The sequence below is a fragment of the Papio anubis genome, chromosome 13, assembly GCF_008728515.1.
Source record: "Papio anubis isolate 15944 chromosome 13, Panubis1.0, whole genome shotgun sequence".
NCBI classification, from domain to species: domain Eukaryota; kingdom Metazoa; phylum Chordata; class Mammalia; order Primates; family Cercopithecidae; genus Papio; species Papio anubis.
The window spans coordinates 43,227,899-43,237,043 of NC_044988.1; the positions used below are offsets into that span (position 1 = coordinate 43,227,899).

A 9,145-nucleotide genomic window follows, 5' to 3' on the forward strand; every position below is an offset into this window, starting at 1 on the left:
CTGGGAGCTAAAAGTGTTGCATGCCTCGTCCTCAGGTGCTAATGTGCATGCATGCATTTGTGTACATGTATGCTGTGTGTTGAGGTGGGGATTAGGTGGGATACGAGGCTCCAAGACTCTCTTCTCTGTTGCTCTTCTAAGTAAGGCTCTTCATTTGAACAAAAGTTATAAACACTTCAAAATTAAACTGCCTAAAACCCATTGCTCCACTCTTTCTTACTGCATCATTTATTCATAAATACACACAAAGCCCTTTTTTAACTAATATTTTTTGTTTGTTTCTCCTCCAAACAGAGACATAGAACAAGAAGAAGCTTCCAGGATAACAAATTTCAACTTCTTTAGGTTAGATCTTGCAGAAATACTGGGAAAGAGAATGGATTTTGACTTCTCACTTAAAAAGACAATATTAACACCAGGTCCCAGAATCCATGCTATTTCTCATGCTGTTTCTTGACATGCCATGCTGTCTTCTTCCACCTCTTTCCACCAAAATCCTCTCCCAAATCCCTCAAGAAACAGCTTAAACATCTCTCCCAAAAGCCTTTTCTAGCCCTCTCCCCTTTAGTGCTAACATTTTTAGCGACCTCTCTGTGCTTCAGTTTCATTTTCCGTAACGTGAGAACAATAGTACCATGGCATAATGAGAAATCTGTGTACCTTACAGTCTCTCCCATGCTAGACTGTACTTCCCTGTTCCTCAGGACACGGAATAGTACCAGGAACATTTAGATATTTAACAAATGATGGTTTCACTGACTTTAATAGAAGATAACCAGGGAATTTCAAATGGCCAGGCTGATCTCCCCCACCCACCCCAATGGAAATGGCAAGGGATGCTGCTTATCCTTATCTTGGAGGCAGTGTGAGGACTAAGGAGCACAGGACTGAGAATTAGCAAAGTGAGGTTTGAGCCCTGCCTCAGCTTCTCACTAGCTGCTTGACACTGGGAAACTCACTCCACCTCTCTGGACCTCCCTGGCTTATCCTCAAGATGAAGGGGTGGGGCTAGGTGATCTTGGGCTCTGACACTACAAGACTCTCAGATAATTAAAACCCCCGAACATTTTCTTCCCAGAGGCAGCTGGGCAGTCAGTCCTGCACATCAGAGGCTGCTGCTCCCCAGAAAACAGCCAGTAGCCCAAGGGGGAATACTTGCTGCACAGGTACCCCATTGACATTTAGGTAAATTACAGAAATCTGTGTACCTTACAGAGGGAAAAATCTTCCGCTCCCAGATGAAAATAATTTGGTCCTTCTTCTCAAGCCTATTTTCCTGTCGGTGACGTATTTAGAGTCACTGTTTCAATTTTCCATTTTCAGACATCATGGGGGCATCTTTTAACAAAAACAAGCTGCACCCAAACCCACCAGCTTGCTTGGACGTGTTCAGACGCACTCACCAGAACCCATGAGGTCTGCGCATGCGTCTGAGTGCTCTCACAAGAGTTCAGGCACACAAAGAGCAGCAGCTGGATGGATGGTCTGGGAGGGCTGAGCAGAGGGCCCTCTGCCAAACCTTGTTCCTTTAATTCACCTAAACACTGACCTTGAAAAATTGCCCTTTATGGGATGTGATGAGGTGTGAATTCAATCTCCATCCTCACTTGGGTCCTGTCATTTTCTGCACTGTGATTGCCAGTTGTGCCAGACAACATCAACTGGACCGGCAGAGGGTTGGTGAGATTGACAAGGTCCTCTGGGGAAAGCTGAGAGCAAAAGGCCCTGGAAACTCATTTCAGTCATGGGCCTCTCTCTTGCCATGTTTTTCTCCTTGGCTGCAATCAAACCAGCAAAGGCTGTTACTGGTTCAGTGGCATCGCCCTTGCAGTTTAAGTACGCTGTCTTTGATTGTTGAGCAAAAGGAGTGTTCGTCTGAGACGAGGCTTTGGAAGGTTCTCTGTTCACCCCTTTCCTCCTTAAATTCTCAGGCTCATGACCCAAACCAACTCCCTGCAAACTTACTATGAGTGAGGGTGAGAGATAGGAGCAAGCATTCTGCAATTTTTCTTGCACTCAAAGAATCAGATGCAGTCGATTTAACTTCATCAAATCACTGACAAGTGCTGATAGAGAGGATGGAAAATATGCAAGGCCAGAGAACAGCCAAAATCCTACAGTTTCTATCAGTATTAAAGCCAGATGTTCCACTGACTGTTCACATTTGATAAAACCTGATGACAAAGGCTTCTGCCTGGGATCTGTGGATCCCAGGTTCCATTCATCAGCATGTGGTTCATGTGGCTATACACCAGGCCAACTGGATAGCATTTAATGCAGCACCAGGCCTTCTGTGAAGACAAAACTGGTCCTGCTTTGTCTGTGGGCTTCTATAGGTTGTTGTGACTTGAACAGATCTGTTTACGCTACATTTGCTATGGCAACGTTTATCTGATATGGACAAAAGATTCTTGAATTAATAACACTTGACTCAGGCCTATGATTCAACAAGAGGTATTCAAACTGTTTAAGTGAAGGCGATGTTTTCTTTGAAGCCAATTAATACAGCAACAAACCTTTGGCTGAAGTGATCCAAAGTGCAGCAAGTAAGTGTTACCATGTTCTGTAAACCATCAAGCTAAACCTGCAGTGAGTGACTGAAGAGGGAAAAAAAAAAAATAAATGCACATTCAGTTGGCATAAATCTCAGATCATAGCCCAGGCAATTTCACATTTTAAGAGGGGACTTGCAGAGGTGGCTTTTGTTCAGTCTGACAACATTTTTTACCTCAGCTATAAAGTGTAAGAAGGCCCTGAACACAGAAATGACTGTGAATTCACCTTCCAACCTTCTTTGCCCCCTTGACAATTGAAGGCTATAGCTGGCCCAGTCCTCCTTCAACCTGTCCCTGAGCTGTAACCCCCACAGGGGTCAGGTGACTTGATTTGATGGCAGATCTTTTCTGAGAAGCAGATGTAGCCCCAGGGGCTCAGGTAAATGGCTTTCCCTCCTTTCCCCCTAAAGCTCCCAAACAGAGGTTTCCTTTTCTTTCCTCCATTGAAAAATTGCCAGCACTCTATACTGTACAGCTAACCCAAAAACAGGCAACGGAGAATGATGTTAATTTAAACTTCTGCCTTATTAAGTAACAAAACCCAGAAATAATGTGATCAAAGCCAAAAGACACAAACTTCTGCCATCTTTCTTGAGATAAAAGCAGTAAAACACCCATTAAATGAAGGAGGCTTGGACACTTAATAAAAATAGCTAATTAAGTGTTGGAGTAACTTAGCGTTTTGCCTCATGAGTCCTGCAATACTCAAGACTAGCCTGTATCCCTTCCAATCTCACTCCTTCCTGCTGTGGTTCAGGCCATCACATAATTCTTTTTTCGTTCCCTTCATTATGTGCCAGAGACTGTTGTACGTACTGGGAGTACAAAAGGGAACAGTAGACCAGATTCTGGCTCTGGAGCAACTTATACTAGTAGTAGTGGATTTGGTGAGCAGGACAGAACAAGCAGGTGTTAAATTCTTACACAAAATAAATCAGCATAAGAAGAATGAATGGGGGTGGGAGGAGACAGGACTGTGTCTTGGCCATCTCATCAAAATCCTGAAATGCCCATAACAGTTTCTCCCTTGGAATGGACCCCTTCTCTTTTCGTGTGTCCTGTTACGGAGTCTATTTTTCAACGGTGTGAGTGAATTCAGTGCTATACAAGTTTTCTTCTCTCTTCTTCCTCCTCTTCTTCTTCTAGTCTGCAATATTTTTGAAAATGCCTACAATATGCCAAGTATACAAAAAATAAAAGAGGCCCAGTGCTCAACCAACCAGGGCCCACCATCTGGCTATGAAGGCGGAAGTTCACGTCAATAACCCTCATCAGTATAAAGCTGTGGTTTCCTAACTTTGCCAGGTGACAGAGCTATGAGCGGTGAGTTTAAAATGCAGATGCCTGGAATCCACCCCAGATCTTGCCCAAATGAAGTAGTGTAGAGTGGGAGGGGGACAGAAACACTTGAATTTTAATCAACCCCTCCCCCATTAATGTAAACGTAAAACGAAAGTTGAGACAAAGATTGAGATCTATAGTATCAAGGAAAACACACCAGACTTAAAGGGCAGAAGTTACTAAAGCTCCTTAGGACAGACCCGCGGCCTTATTAGGTTTGGGATTCTGAGCTTTTAATAGTAGCTAGCCCCAGGTGCAACTCATTCAATGGAAACATTAATGAAACAAGATGTAAGTTCTAATCCAGAATAAATTTGGTTCGGATTCCTGTGTAATAAAAGAAATCATATCACCTCTGATTAGTCTTGTGTAATTTAAATGAAATAAAATATGAAAGAACTATTGTTGTATTTTGCAGATAATAGATGTTCTGAAATTGACAGTTTTCACTAGCCTTGGCTTCCTTCTATAGATCTAGATCAATGTCATAAATGCTGCAGTGGGATTTGAATTTCACTTCAACTTTCCTTCTTTTTTTTTTTCCTATGAGCAGGAAAATATTTAAGAGAAAAACATTCTTGTTTCCCATTTTTCTTTGTAGTCAGTACTAACGGATGGATTTTTTTTTTCTTTTGCCTCCAGCCATTTTGATGAGAAAAGCACAGATAACACTCATCACTAGAAGCTGACTATGTACACACTGGTAGCCAGGAAAATCCTAGAAACATAGGCTAGATGGACTTTTCAGGATCAACTGACCCAGCCCTTCTGTGTTTTACATCAGAAACCTGGGGGCCAGAGAGGGCAAGTAATTTGTCCACAGTCACAGAGCCAGCTAACGGCAGAGCTGAGACAAATATCTAATGAAGTGGTGATTTTCAAATTTTCTTTCTGTAGTCTTGCACCCCAAAGATCATGAAGGAGATAGGGAGCGGATGAAAAGAGTGGAGGGATCCTCCAGTCTTACTTCAACTAGAGAAAGTCAGCTTTTTATCTCTTTTGTATAGTTAAACGTCCTCAGTATAATTTCACTTGAAGACACAATTTTACCACTAAAGATAATTGAAAAACCCTGCACTATACCACCATGGAGTTTCTGTCACAGGTTGTATTATTTGTTTCCTTCCTATTACCTAACTCATTGCAACTGTTATAAGAAAGCAATAAAATGATTTTAGGCATTGTGCTTGGAGCCTAGAGTTTCCATGTTATCTTCCATCCAAATGTCCTTCTTCCCTAAAATAAGATCAAAACATCACGAAACTTTCACTGAACATGTACAAGAGAACAAATTAATACAATGTGACCCCGTAGGTTTAAGATTACAAGTGCTTAGGGGATAGTGAAAACCAAATAAGGGAAGTCGTCTCAAATATAGTGTTGTAGATTTGGAAATAATTAATTAGCTCTTCATTATTAGAAAAGTATTTCAAATCTGCTTATGGTTAGAAGGTTAATTTACTTTTCCATTTTCCCCTTAATACTTTTTAACAAAGGATAAGTAAAAAGTCTAGCTAGGATTAAAGGTAGATGTGCCAGGGGGTGCTACTTGCTTACCCAATGGCCATTCTCTCTTTGTGAACAAACATCAGTTTTACTGAAGGAGGAAATGGGCTTATCCAAGTATGTATCCGACCTCCCTTGCATTTGGGGGATGTCACGTGATTGTATTATGATCAATGTGATAGGTGTATAAACGAGAGAAGAACTCCCCAAATATCTCTTCAAACAAAAATTGGCACATTTTTGCCTCTTACTCACCCAGTTTTTCCTGTCTGAACATGGACATGATTGTTGGCATACCAGCAGTCATCTTGAGAGCAGGAGGATAGGAGTTACACCCTAGGGCTGGGTGCGGTGGCTCACACCTATAATCCCAGCACTTTGGGAGGACAAGGACAATGGATCACTTGAACCCAGGAGTTCAAGACAGCCTAGGCAACATGATGAAACCCTGTCTCTAAAAGAAATGCAAAAATTAATGGGGTATGGTGGCACAAGCCTGTAGTCCCAGCTACTTGGGAGGCTAAGGTGGGAGGGTCACTTGAACTTAAGCCAGGGAGATCTGATTGTGCCACTGCACTCCAGCTTGAACAACAGAGCAAGACCCTGTCTCAAAAAACAAACAAACAAACAAAAAAGTGTTACGAATGGAAGAGCACAAAGCTAGAAAGGCCTTAAGTCTTTCACGGCGGGCCTCAGCCTGAGTGCCCATTTCCAAATGTGTTTTTCATGAGACAAAAATAAACTCCCACTGTCTCCAAGCCACCATTTTGTCATTGTTGCTGTTGTTTGTTTTGCTTTCTAATATTTGTTACTAGCAACCAAACAGAATTCATAGCTTAGCAGGCAAACCAAAGTACTAAAAATGAAGCTAAGCTTAAAAGCATTTCCTATGTAACAGGAAGCATTATCTGCCAAAAATCTGCCCAAGAAAGCTTGTTCAGGTGAGACTTCCTGACTTTTTTATGTTTTTCCAGCACTGAAAGGTTGGAAAGTGCACATGAACAGTAAAGTACATGGGCAGCTGTCCAAAGAGAATGATTTTATGTTTACCCAGCACCGTACAATGAACAGTGCTGGATACGTATTGTCCATGTGTCTATATTCCTAGGACTCAACTGAATAAAAGAAAGTGAAAATTCAAATCATTTTCAAGACAGACTTGTGGTATGTGAAAAAGCCATTTAGGGCACAACACTAACTTTGACAAGACCATTTTCAGACTTGCCATATGACTGTAATATTAAATGACATCCATATCTACCACCCCTTTGCTTAGCCTCTGTATCAGTTCTCTTAGGCAATGTAGACTAAAAAGCATAACACCACTGAGTCTCTAGTAGGGCTTCCAAAGCCATGACGAAGCATAGAAAGTGTGCATTGAACACATTTGTATACGTGTCATGTATAGAGAACAGCAGAGTCAAACAGAGCATGTCTTTTGAAGTCCTGAAGTTGACTAATGAGCTGGGTGGAAAATGGCATTGAGAGTGTTTCCCTCTGGCCTCTGCAAGATGGAAGCAATCGACCACCCTCAGGATATGTGCTCAGCAAGGCACTGGGGATATCACCAGGGAGCACAGAGGCACTCAAATACAGTTATCAGCAGACACATCAGCAAACCGGAGAGCCAAGGGTGTGGCCATCTGAATACTAGAAGCACCCTACCTCAAAGACCTTCAGTGGAGACCCCAAATAGGAAGGACCAATAGTGGCCAGTGATGCTGATGGACACATAAAAGATTGTGATTTACCTGGCAGCAGTTTTATTTTCTATAGGCAGGCAACACTCTATACTTACATAAGACAGATTATACAATATAAGTGTGTAATTGACAGATATACAATATATTCTATGAATTAAGAATATACTGACAGATACAACAGATACACAATATATCCTATGAGTTAACCATGGAAAGTGAGGCTTACAGAGATTAAATAAATTGTCCAATATCATATAACTCATAAGTGGCAGCCAATATTCAAACTCAAGGCTGTCTGCCTCTAAAGCGCATACCTATAAATCCTATACCATGTAAGTTCTTTAAGAGGAAGACCTTCCCAAAGTTGGTGGCTAGGGACCCTTACTGGAGAGCTGTAACTAAAGCAAGGGTCCTTTTGCTTTGGGAAAATGTTGGTGCTAACCTTTTAAGTGGTGGTAGAGTGATGCACAGCATTGGAGTGTGGAAGTGTCCTTGTGTTCTGAGAAGAACGTGTGTTGTGTGTTGACTTCTCCCGTGGATGCATGAGGTACATGTGAACAGTGGGTTGGAAGACAGCCTGCAAAGCTTTAAACTCCAACCAAAGTAAATAAATGCATCTTACTGGGTTTTTTTTTAAGGCAGTTGTGGCCATATATTAAAATTTGAACTTTGTGCCTCAGGAATGGGGAACAAGCACAGGGAAAGTAGAGGAAGCCACAATCTAGAAAAATAATGCAATTGCTTGTTATAGGGTACCACCAAAGCTTAACTGTCTCTGTGACAGTGATAGTGCATAATTTATTTGAGCTTATTGCAATGTTGAAAATAGTTCATGAATCCCTCATTTCCATCTTCATGAATCTACAAGGAATCTAAAGACTCTTAAGTTGGAAAACAACAGGCCTGGGGAAACTCACTATGGGGAAAAGTGCAGAGGGTAAGGGAGAAATCACTATCACAGAGACAGTTAAGCTTTCGTGGTGCCCTGTACCAAGCAATTCCATCCTTTTTCTAGATTATGGCTTCCTCTACTCTCCAAAACCCGTGATTGTTCCCCATTCCTGAAGCATAAAGTCCAAATGTTAATACATAGCCACGACTGCACTAAAAAATCCAGTAAGAGCCGCTAGGTGCTGCTGTGGACTGTGGGCCACTGGGGTAGGTGAAGGATCCCAAGATGGCTGGGCAAAAACTTGCTCTAAAAACCACTGACTGGGTAACTTCTTGGGAGATCATACCCTGAAACCAAAAGGCCATTGCTAATTCCCTGACATCCTGGAATGAGACTCTCACCTCCAGATTGGCTATTTTACCTGAGAATCCACCAGCTATCGACTGGACTTACTACAAGACCAATGTGGCCAAGGCAGGCTTGGTGGATGACTTTGAGAAGAAGTTTAATGCCCTGAAGTTTCCTGTACCAGAGGATAAATATACTGCCCAGGTGTATGCTGAAGAAAATGAAGATGTGAAAATTTGTGCTGAGTGGGTGTCTCTGTCAAAGTCCAGGATTGGAGAGCATGAGAAACAGCTGGAGAAGATAAGGAACTTAATTCCATTTGATCAGATGACCACTGAGGACCTGAACGAAGCTTTTCCAGACACCAAATGAGACAAGAAAAAGTATCCCCATTGCCTCACCAACCAATCGAGAATTTATAAAATTGAGTCCAGGAGGAAGCTCTGGCCCTTATATTACACATTCTGGACATTAAAAATAAAAATAATTATGTAAAAAAAAAACCCAGTAAGATGCATTTATATACCTTGGTTGGAGTTTAAAGCTTGCAGGATATCTTCCCCCCCACTGCCTTCATGTACCTCATGTGTTTACTAGAGAAATCAACACACAACATGTTCTTCTCAGAACATAAGGACACTTCTACACTCCAGTGCTGTGCATCACTTTTTACCACCAACTAAAATGCCCTTCCTCGTTCCCCACATGGCTAAATATTACCTGTTCTTAAAGGCCTAGCTCAAATATCAACTCCTTCTAGAAGCTTCCTTCAGGCCTGATGCCCTACTTTACCTCTGCAT

General features: G+C 41.9%; 1 pseudogene; it reads left to right on the forward strand.

Annotated features, from left to right (window-relative positions):
• The first annotated feature begins 8,282 nt into the window (after positions 1-8,282).
• LOC103878322 lies at positions 8,283-8,830 on the forward strand (annotated as a pseudogene).
• The last annotated feature ends 315 nt before the right edge of the window (positions 8,831-9,145 follow it).